This window comes from Ovis canadensis, chromosome 1 (assembly GCF_042477335.2).
Source record: "Ovis canadensis isolate MfBH-ARS-UI-01 breed Bighorn chromosome 1, ARS-UI_OviCan_v2, whole genome shotgun sequence".
Taxonomy (NCBI): Eukaryota; Metazoa; Chordata; class Mammalia; order Artiodactyla; family Bovidae; genus Ovis; species Ovis canadensis.
The window spans coordinates 93777897-93789746 of NC_091245.1; the positions used below are offsets into that span (position 1 = coordinate 93777897).

General features: G+C 44.7%; 1 pseudogene; it reads left to right on the forward strand.

Annotated features, from left to right (window-relative positions):
• The first annotated feature begins 2404 nt into the window (after positions 1–2404).
• LOC138429496 (large ribosomal subunit protein uL30-like) lies at positions 2405–3174 on the forward strand (annotated as a pseudogene).
• The last annotated feature ends 8676 nt before the right edge of the window (positions 3175–11850 follow it).

Genomic DNA, 11850 nt, shown 5'->3' on the forward strand with positions numbered 1-11850 from the left:
GCAGGGAGGGTCAGGATGGGGAACACATGTACACCCATGGCTGATCCATGTGAATGTATGGCAAAAACCACCACAATATTGTAAAGTAATTAGCCACCAATTAAAATTAAAAAAAAAAAAAAAAGCAGAAGAAGCTGCCTGCCAATGCAGGAGACATGAGAGACTTAGGTTCCATCCCGGGTTGGGAAGATTCCCTGGAGGAGGACATGGCAACCCACTCCAGTTTTCTTGCCTGGAGAATTCCATGGACAGAGGAGCCTGGAGGGCTATGGTCCAAAGGGTCCCACTTACTGTATTTCAGGCACTGTTCTGAGTGCTGTTTGTATATTACCTCATCTAATCCTTACAACAAAACTGTGAGATAGAAGTCATTATCATGCCCACTTTACATGTAGGAAATGGAGGCATCCAGGGGATAAGTAATTTCAATTTTACACAGCTGGTATATAGCAAAATTGGGAATTAAAACCAGGCATTGTAGCTGCAGAGCCTACATCCTAAACCGCTACCCACATGCAGTCTCACTGCTTAGCTCTGTCTTCTTGACCCTGGAGCAGCTTAAAACACTAAACGAGGCAGATCTGAAGATGTTGAACTAACCTGCTGGCAAACATTCAGAAATCTGGAAAGGATTTCTTTTGAGACACTTCATAAAAGGCTGCGATGGGGTTGCCAGTTCTGGAGAACTGAAAGGATGCTACATGCTGTATCTCAACTCGAATATTAAGTGTGAAATTCCTCAGACCCTATTAATCAAAGCAATCTCCAGAAGCAGTATTCAGAATCAGTTGTGTACATGGACAAAAGTTAATCATGTAGTAGACATATATGGTACTCCCAAGTTGGCTCTGTCCAAAAGGATAGATAACACTATCTATGGGAAGGAGACGAACCTTCCCATCTTTGGAAAAGAGAGGGCAGAAGAGAGTCCCACTTATCTGAATGAATTTGAAGCACTCCACAGCTGCCTTGTGCCCTCCCCATACCTCTTCATATGTAAAGTATTTTCTATTTGGACCGCAGAGCAAGACTAGATGAATAACATGGCTGGTGACCCTTATCTGCAAAGGGCCTTGGCCTCTCATAAAAATACTTAATAGAGTTCTTTCCCTTTAATTGCATGCCACAGTCTTTGGAGGCCCATCCGTCTCTATGGATGCTCCAGGCACTAACCCCCCTTTATAATGTGGCTCCGCCTGAGTGTGGAATCAGCTGATGAGGCCAGGGGTCCCAAGGCAGTACACCATCTGGTCAAGGTCATGGGTGGCAGATTACCAATTAGGAAGCATGGCAGGGAGGATGCTGTGTGGCTGGGGGCCAGGAATAGATGGTGGATCAGCCATTAGTAAGGGAACCAGAGTAGGTGTTGCAACAGATTAACACACGAATCTTTGCTTTCAGAGGATCTTGTGTGAAATCTTAGATTTGGTCACTAGGAGCTTTCAGAGGTGGATAATGAAGCAACTTTTAAAAAAGATGAGCCTGCACTTAGAGCCAGAGAAGGCGATGGCACCCCACTCCAGTACTCTTGCCTGGAAAACCCCATGGATGGAGGAGCCTTGTGGGCTGCAGTCCATGGAGTTGCTAAGAGTCAGACACGACTGAGCGACTTCACTTTCACTTTTCACTTTCATGCACTGGAGAAGGAAATGGCAACCCAGTCCAGTATTCTTGCCTTAAGCATCTCAGGGACGGGGGAGCCTGGCGGCCTGCTGTCTATGGGGTCACACAGAGTCGGACACGACTGAAGCGACTTAGCAGCAGCAGCAGCACTTAGAGCAATGGGTCTCAAACTTTACCATGCATATGAATCACCTGGGGATCTTGTTAAAAGATCCCCTGACTGTTTCTGATTCTGTGGGTCTGAGGTAGGCCTGAGATTTTGCATTTATAATAACCCAGAAGATGCCTGGGCTTCCCTGATAGCTCAGTTGGTAAAGAATCTGCCTGCAATGCAGGAGACCCCAGTTTGATTCCTAGGTAGGGAAGATCCGCTGGAGAGGGGATAGGCTACCTACTCCAGTATTCTTGGGCTTCACTTGTGGCTCAGCTCCCACAGTGCGGGAGACCTGGTTTGGTCCCTGGATTGGGAAGATCCCCTGAAGAAGGGAATAGGCTACCCACTCCAGTATTCTTGCCTGGAGAATTCCATGAACTGTATAGGCCATGGGGTCACAAAGAGTTGAACAGAACTGAGCAACTTTCACTTTCAGAAGATGCCTGTGCTGCTAGGAAATGGACCACTCTTCGAGTAGCAAGGTCTTAGAACACATCCTACCTGAATTCTCTGCTTCCTCTCCAGAAGACTTCCCCTATAATTCTCTACATCTCTGGAATCTGTTTTCTGTAGTCATTCTACTCAACACCTTAGATTAAAAAAGGGTTCTTGCCTCTTTCCCGGCTGGAACCACGGAGGGTGCAGAAGAGAAGAAAAAGAAGGTTCCTGCTGTGCCAGAAACCCTTAAGAAAAAGCGGAAGAATTTCGCAGAGCTTAAGATCAAGCGACTGAGAAAGAAGTTTGCCCAAAAGATGCTTCGAAAGGCAAGGAGGAAGCTTATCTATGAAAAAGCTAAGCATTACCACAAGGAATACAGGCAGATGTACAGAACTGAAATTCGAATGGCTAGGATGGCACAAAAAGCCGGCAACTTCTATGTACCCGCGGAACCCAAATTGGCGTTTGTCATCAGGATCAGAGGTATCAACGGTGTGAGCCCAAAGGTTCAAAAGGTGCTGCAGCTCCTTTGCCTCCGGCAGATCTTCAACGGCACCTTTGTGAAGCTCAACAAGGCATCAATTAACATGCTGAGAATTGTGAAGCCATACATTGCATGGGGGTACCCAAATCTGAAGTCTGTAAATGAATTGATCTACAAGCGTGGTTATGGCAAAATCAACAAAAAGCGAATTGCCCTGACAGACAATGCATTGATTGCTTGATCTCTTGGGAAACATGGAATCATCTGCATGGAGGATCTGGTTCATGAGATCTATGAGATCTATACCGTTGGAAAACGTTTCAAAGAAGCAAACAACTTCCTGTGGCCCTTTAAATTGTCTTCTCCACGAGGTGGAATGAAGAAAAAGACCACCCATTTTGTAGAAGGTGGAGATGCTGGCAACAGGGAAGACCAGATCAACAGGCTTATTAGAAGGATGAACTAAGGTATCTACCAAGATTATTTTTGTAATCTGGTTTATAAACAATTGAAACAAACAAACAAAAAAAAGATGGTTCTCTTGTATGTTAGTGGAGAATAAGGAAAACTTGGTCCATAAACTTTCTTTTTTCTTTTCATTTACTTTTTAATTGTACAAGTAATTCTATTTGAGCCAGCTCAAATACTGTATCATTTCCTATGTGAGCTCTTCCTTGTCTATCTCTAATGTAAAGACTCTTCTTTGAAGGTTAAAATAGCCACAATACCATTATTATTCTCAACAAAGTTAATAATAATTCTTTAATATATAATGTCTGAAAAGTGAAAGTTTTAGTCAATCAGTCGTGTCTGACTCTGAAACCCCATGGACTGTAACTTGCCAGGCTCCTCTATCCATGGAATTCTCTAGGCAAGAATACTGGAATGGGTTGCCTTTCCCATCTGCAAAGGATCTTCCCAATCTGGGGATTGAACCTGGGTCTCCCACCTTGTGGGCAGATTCTTTACCATCTGAGCCACCAGGAACCCCATATAGTATCTAGTTCATGTTTAATTTCAGTTAACTGTCCCTAACATGTCTCTTTATAGTTTGTTTTTTTGAATCAAGATCTAAATCAGGTCTGCAAATTACATTTGTTTGATTTATTTCTTAATATCTCAAACTTCTTAATCTCTTAATATCTCAGACTTCTTAATCTCTAAACAGCTCCTCTCTCTCTCTCTCTCTCTTTTTTTTTTTTTTTTTGTTATTTCATTCCAGTTGAAGAAAGTAGGTTATTTGCTCTGTAAAATTTCCCTCATTCTGAATTTGTCTGCATCTTCTTGGTGTTATTTACCATGTTCCTTTAACCCCTATATTTCCTGTAAATAGGTAATTAAATTCAGAGATTTGACCAGATTCATCACTGTTTTTGTTTGTTGTTCAGTAATAATCCTGGTGCTACGTACTTGCTACTCTGTTACATTGGATAGAAAGTATAATGGGTTGTTTCACCTTTAGAGATGTTAGGATTGATCCTTGGGTTCAGATAATGTGGTCTTGAACCACCTATCACAGAGCCCTTCATCATCCTTTCCAGTCTTAACCGTCATTGATAACCCCTGTCTGTACTCTTGAAAGTGTTCCTGTAGCACCCTGCGCTTCCCTATTACACTACTTTATTCATCAGTTTTCTCTACTTTGCAGTGAATTTCCTCAAGGCAGAATCATGTCTCACTTTAGCACCTAGCCTAGTACCCAGCATATAGTTAATACCCAATAAATAGTTACTGAATGAGTGAATTCTGCCCCTAGGATCTCCTGAGATCAGTGGATGCCCACCAGGTTTTGGTGTCTATGTTGCGTTCTTTGCGGAGATGTTCAGGATTTTTAAAGGCCTGGTAGTACAGAAGGAATTCCTTCTAAAATTCTACCACTGTTGGGCTTGGTGTCACTTCAAAGACAAGGTATTTAAGACATGACCTGAGTTCCCAGGCCCCATGGTGCCACAGTGGAGGTAAGGAGAGAAAGAGGAAGAGATTTTCCTAATCTTTGAGCCAAGGAAACAGATCTCTCCTGGTCAGATACATGATCACATGCAGAGTTACTGAGGGGACGGAAGTGCCTGCTTTGGAAGGAAGCAAGGAGTACTCCAGGCAACAAATTCCCATCTACCTCTTTCCCTCATTTGAACCCCAATAACTTGTTTCTGGGGTTTCCCAGGTGGATCAGGGGTAAAGAATCCACATGTCAATGGAGGAGATGCAGGAGACACAAATTTGATCCCTGGGTTGGGAAGATCCCTGGAGGAGGAAATAGGAACCCATTCCAGTATTCTTGCCTGGGAAATCCATGGACAGAGGAGCCTGGCAGGCTACAGTCCCTGGGATCGTAGAGAGTTGGACATGACTGAGTGAGCGAGAACCTGCTTCTGAGTAGAGGAATCACTGGTGCTTGCACTGAACTTCTCCCTTCTTCCAGGACATCTTTGAATTTAACAGCCCTCATATGGGACAGTTCTTCCAACCTGCTCCATTTGTGGGATGGTAGATGACCCTTGAATTTTTTCAGTGCGTTCATGATGGGGAATTAGGGGTGGGGGGTTGCTGGGATATCCTAGCACAAGGAGCGAGATCTTAACTTTTGGAGACTGAAGGATTGATAACAGCATGTCCAGTAGGAGGTGGTGGTGGTGGTTTAGTCACTAAATCATGTCTGAACTGTAACCTGCCAGTCTCCTCTGTCCGTGGGGTTCTCTAGGCAAGACTACTGGAGTGGGTTGCTATAGGAGGAGCCCTTATCAATGAAGATGCTGATGGTATTTTGGAATGAAGAGGAAATGCTAAAAGGAGGTGTTTGTAAAGGTCCTGAAAAAAACCCCTTAAAATAAATGTCTAAGATTAAGAGAGAACTGCTATGTGTTCTTGCCTGGAGAATCCCAGGGACGGGGGAACCTGGTGGGCTGCCGTCTATGGGGTTGCACAGAATCGGACGCGACTGAAGCGACTTAGCAGCAGCAGCTATGTTTCCAGGTTCCAAATGCTAGGGGAGTACTCCCCTAGTACTCTCTGTGCTAATAGAAGTCTACACGTGGATACACAAGCCTATTTGTTAAGACACTGCTTCTCACCTGGGTGATGATTTTATGCCCCAGGAAACACTGGTCAATGTCCGGAGGCATGTTTGGTGGTTAAGACTGTGGAATTGCTACTTGTATCTGATGACTCCAGGCCAGGAATGTCACTAACCATTCTACTATGCACAAGACATCCCCCACAACAAAGAATTGTCTGGGCCAAAACATCAGTTGTGCTGAGGTTTTTAAAAAACCCTACCTTCTAACAGTCTGTTGTCCTTTCACCAATTGTAGTCACATTCAATTGCACATCTCTGGGATGCTTCAGCTTAATGTCTTCCACCTGAATTCCTAAAATCCACTCTCAAGTTCTTTGGACTCTCCCTTGGACACCCAAGGAACAGTTCTGTAATATCCTTCAAAACCAGAGGTCCCAAATGCATTTCTTTTACTAGCCAAATCTCTGCCACATCCCCACCCAAGTATCCTCTTCGATTTGTGCGTGTGTTTTTTAAGCCTTGCTTTTCATACCTCATATTTTTTAGAAAAGACAGTACCGAAATATACAGAGCAACCAATGAAACAAATTAAAACATCTCTGGTTAAAATATTTGTATTTTCTGAATACTCCCTCCCTACATTCCCTGTTTCAGAGTTAAGGAAGCTCTTCCCGTCCACCCCCACCCCCAGTAAGGCCCAATTAACCAGGGCCCTTTTGGGGGCATACTGCATTCAAAATTAAGAGCCCAATGCTTGACAGAAAAGGTTAGAAGATTTTAACCCTTGCTGAATCTGAAAATGGAGTGCTATGGCATCTCTGTCATCAGTGAGTTTCTTTAAATATTTTGATCAAGGTGGTACAAAACCCAAATGATAGAGCTGGCAAGTTACTGAAGCTCTAAAGAGCCAGATTTTTCCCTATAAAATAAAGTGTTGATTCAGGATTCCTTTCAGCATGAGAGACTAGATTGACAGTCTTTCTGGAACTAGTCAGAAGAGCTGCAAGTGAAGCAGGCAGGACAAGTTAGGCTGCCAATGGGAAGACGTTTCAGGGAAGTTGTCTCGTCTCCTCATGCCTTTCCTTGGGAGTATTATGGTCTCCTTAAATCGTCATCCTCATCATCATTCTCACAATCTCCGTAAGCCAAGCACCAGTGCTTGACCTGCCCATACACAATCTTCAAAATAATTTTCTAATGACCGTAGAATATAAGCAGTTCCCTCAAGGATGGGAAGGGTGTACACATATTTGTATTTAAGGAAGGGAGTTTGGGATGAGAGTAAAATGGAGAGAACTGAAACAGTGTGGGCTTCCCTGGTGGCTCAGATGGTAAAGAGTTCGCCTGCAACACAGGAGACCTGGGTTCGATCCCTGGGTCAGAAAGATCCCCTGAAGAAGGGAATGGCAACCCACTGCAGTATTCTTGCCTGGAGAATTTCATGGACAGAGGAGCCTTGTGGGCTATAGTCCATGGGGTCACAAAGGATTGGACATGACTGAGCGACTAACACTTTCACTTTCTGAAAAAGCATAACCTGCTCTCAGATTTTGGAGTGTCCAATGAGACAGACCAGCCATCACTGACCGAAGGCTAATAAGCTCAACCTCATTGTCTGATGAGGTCTTGTGTTAGTAAAAGCTATGGGTTCCCATCATTTTATATTTCTTCCCTGTCATCTCTTAGAACTATAGACAGTCTAGGTTGCCAGCTTTCTCAATCTGTAGATAGAAGTAAAATTGTATTACTAACAACCAGTGGAAGTTTTTATTTTTGCCCCTCCTTGGACCCACTTGCCTCACCTCTTCAAGTCCTTTTCTTTCCCACTCCAGTATTTTGGATAGTCCCAGAAGAGGTGCCACCATATGAGTTCATAAACCACCACGTGGCAGCCGTCATCTTTTTCCTCTGATGCTCCCCATCTAGTTGACTAATCATGAAATTTCAAGAAGAGTGGCAATACTGATAATTTAGATGATGTCCTCCCTCCCCCAGGAAGACAAGATCCATCCCAGGATGGATGCTCCTAAATCACCACCAGTCCTTAAAGTGCCAGAGCCATGCTGAGTTTTATGAAAAAGCCTGGGGAAATTCCTTTCCTCATCTCTGTGTGGATCTGTGCAGCTGCTCTTCAAAGTTTTACCCAGAATTGAACAAAAGGCTTTCAGGAAAACAGCCTCCACTGCTGATGCAATGAATTGGCCAAGAACACACGCGTGTATACGCATGTACATACATAGGCTCACGTAAACAAGCAGCAGCAGAGGTGAAATCTCTGGGGTTTTTTAAGTTGTTTGTTTTTTTTTTAAATATGGACCATTTTTTAAAAGCCTTTATTGAAATTGTTACAATATCCCTCCCGTTTTATGTTTTGGTTTTTGGCCCCATCACATGTGGGATCATAGCTCCCAGACAAGGGATTGAACCTGCACCTACCCCCCAGCATTGGAAGACAGAGTCTTAACCACTGGGACCATCAGGGAAGTCCCTGAAATCTCTGTTTAGAAAATATTTTTTTTTCCAAAGTAAGTGGGGTCTGCAGAGAGGCAACTTTGCCTAAAAACAAGATAACCTTTATCCAATAGCTTACATTTCTTTTCTCCCAGCTGTGATGTCTTGACCATCCCACTTCACAGTTATGGGTCCTGCTTTTTATTTTCCTATTTAAATTTCTATTCCAAGAGCTTTCCCAGATTACAAGAATAGTATCTCTTCCTCTTACAAGACATAAGTCTCTTGCAACTTTTGAATCATGGTTTTAAAAGCTATGCCTCCTTCCCATGAAGGCCTCCAAATGATTAAGGCAAAGCTTCATCAGATTTCAGGTTCAAATGTCTTGAGGCTACTTCCTGCTCCAGCACATGACCTGGAAATCACTTCTTCCTAAGGAGATGACAATGGAGGAGAAGATGGTAGCAGAAGGCACACTTCCCTCTTCTATATCCTTCTCTAGAGATTGTTGTCTTTTCCTGCTCAGGCATCCCAGTTAGATATGGAACATTAGGCTTGAAAGAACCTTTACAGAGCGCAGTAGATGCAGCAAATTGCCTGCCGGAGTCTGCATCCTCACTTCCTAGTACACTTCCTGCACCGCAGGTGCTGGGAAGTTCAGCATTTCATTTCCCAAGCTTTCCTTGCAATGGGGTCTTGTATGCACTTTAGGTTCTGCAACTTACGTGTGTCAGGCAAGTGTATGCTCCTCAGTTCTGTCTCGTCACAACAAAGATTTGGAGTGATGGACATTAAAGTCCTCAGCACGTCACAGCTCTCACGTCTTGGACGGACCGTGTTATAGCTCTTAGACAAATCAGTGTTACAACTCCGTGTTACAGCTCTATTTTATCTAGAAAATAGCAGGAAAATCCATCCTCGAGGCATGAGGGCATGCCGACCCAAAGACGCGAAGAGATGAGAGCAGGGGAACGCGCCAGCACGCGGGAGAGAAAGAGAGAGACCCCCGGCTCTTTGGCTCCTCTTTTTAAATGTTTTTTCCTTCCCCTGGGCCTTCCCTATGTAGATTGGGCCAGCCAGGAGTGTTGTTTGTTCTACCTGAGGCCCTCACTCCGGTCCGCGGACCTTCCTTGGTTCCATTTTCGTGGGCTTTTCCCTTCCTTATCTTTTAGCCACCGCCACTCTGGACTCCTACTTCCTGTTCTAACCACCTAACACATGCATGTGCAGGGTTCAAATCATCAAAGTGAGGCAGGGGCCGTCTTCTTGCTCCACTGTCTGATGAGTAAAGTCAAGGACTGCAGCAGTGTTCACGCTCTAGTTCCCTGGCGCCTACAGGCGGTTCTGCTGGAGGTAGCAGAGGCTGTGGATCCTTGGTTAGCAAGCACGGCAGTGCGGACTTGAGCTCAATGGTTCCAGGGCTGGTTTTCTGGAGTCCAGCCTAGAATTCACTTCTCCAGCTCTTCAGTAACTTCATCCTGCTTCATTTCCTGTATTAAGTTCCTTTCTGCTTAAAATACCAGATATCTGTTCCCCACGTTGAACCCTGCCTCATACAAGGTCCTAAACAGATGGAGAACATCTGTGTTGCTTTTCACCGATCTAACTGCAGAACTGGGAACCCTGCTGTAACAGAGTGGGAGATGATGAACAGGAAACTAAGCCAAAATGTGACAGGACCTGGGGAGAACTCAGAGTTGCTTTACAAAGATGTACAAGGATATGTTCTTTAAAGTCATTAGTTAAACTATAAAGAAGGCTGAGCACCAAAGAACTGATGCTTTCAATTTGTGGTGCTGGAGAAGACTCTTGAGAGTCCGTTGGACAGCAAGGAGATCAAACCAATCAATCCTAAAGGAAATCAATCCTGAATATTCATTGGAAAGACTGATGCTACAGTTGAAGCTCCAATAGTTTGGTCACCTGATGCAAAGAGCTGACTCACTAGAAAAGACCCTGATGCTGGGAAAGATTGACGGCGGGAGGAGAAGGGGATGACAGAGGATGAGATGGTTGGATGCCATCACCGACTCAAAGGAAATGAGTTTAAGCAAACTCTGGGAGATAGTGAAGGACGGGGAGCTGACGTGCTGCAGTCCATGGGGTCACAAAGAGTTGGACAGGACTTAGAAACTGAACAACAACTTGAAATATTGCAAATAATTTCTAGTGCCTAGGCTCGGAGTTGAAAATAAGGATGAGCTTAGACTGCAAATGAGGAGAAATACCTGTTAATCTAAGTCTTTGTATAGGTAAATGTGAAGAGGAGGTGGGCACTTTTAGTTAATTACCTCTCATGTTCTATAAAATGATGAAAGTAGTGAGTGAGATTGTGCACAAAAACCTTGTATTCTCACCAAATCAAACCTCAGATTTCCTGGCTGTAGCTCAGGCCCATTGCTAAGAAGTTTAATTTCCTTGTTGTGTTCCAGCATGTTATTCGAATTATACATTTACAGCTCAGCGATGTACTGTGTTTCTAGGGTACATTGTAGATGCTCACATCTGTTGTTCAGGGTAAATAATGCTTTAGAGTATCTGGAAATTGCCTACAGTTACAGGTCCAATTTTGACACAACTATCTGGCAAAAGAGCCAAACCGGAAGGGTGGAGGGAGGACATTAGGCTTTTTGAAAAAGCTGAAAGTGAAAAGGTAACATGTACTGTTGGGTAATAGAGGTCGGAATCAAAGCAGGACTCCAGAGGCCACTGGGAGAACAGCAGAGTGACCTTGGATTGGGATAAACTGGAAAATAGCTTCTGGTATTCTGGGCATTCCTGCCCATCTATGCTGTGCAGCATACACCGCGTTCCACTTAGGTCGTTTGCACAGGACCTGACCCTCACGATGCCTACTCTGGGATGCAATTCCATGTTTAGGCTGCGGGCTTCCCCAGCTGTCCCATCTGCTGTCACCCCAGGGTGGGGTGTGTCAGGGGTCCCCCAAGATCACCCTCAGGCTCGATGAATCATTAGAGGAACTCACAGAACACAGGAAAGCTTTTATACCCGTGGTTAGTTTATTACAGCAAAAGGATGCAGATTAAAATCAACAAAGGGAAAAAGCACACAGGGCAAAGTCCAGGAGACACAAAATGCAAGCTTCCAGGTGTCGCCTCCCAGCAGAGCAATGGGGACAGGCTGGATTCTCCCGGTAGCGGTGTGTGAGAACACATACAAAGTACTGCCAGCCAAGGGAGCTACCCAAACCTCGGTGTCCAGTCTTTTATTGAGGGATCTATCATGTAGTCATGCTGTGCTGTGGCTGACCCCAGCTACCCAGACTGTAGCCCCCAGGGGAAAACAGGCATCCACCACAAACCCCATTGTTAACATAAACTATCTGATCAAAATGGTAACACCTGGCCCAATGCCTCAGGCCTGCCAAGACACTTTATTAGGCAGACTATTCCAAGAGCTCAGAACTCATCTCCCAGGGGCTGGCCAATGGCCATTCCGGAAGTCAGGCCTTTCTTTAAAATGTGCAGGGTTTAGAAACCCAGACCTTCTGAGCCGCCCTCTCCTGCACGGGGAGGATGTGTACCCTTTCTGGCCTATGGCTGCAGAAGTGAAGCCTCGAGTAGCTGTGCCTGGTAACCAGAGGCATCCAGTCAGGCCTTCTGCACTGGGCATGAGGTCGAATCGGCATGTAAACCACCTGTGGAGAGTGGGGGAGTGCGGGAA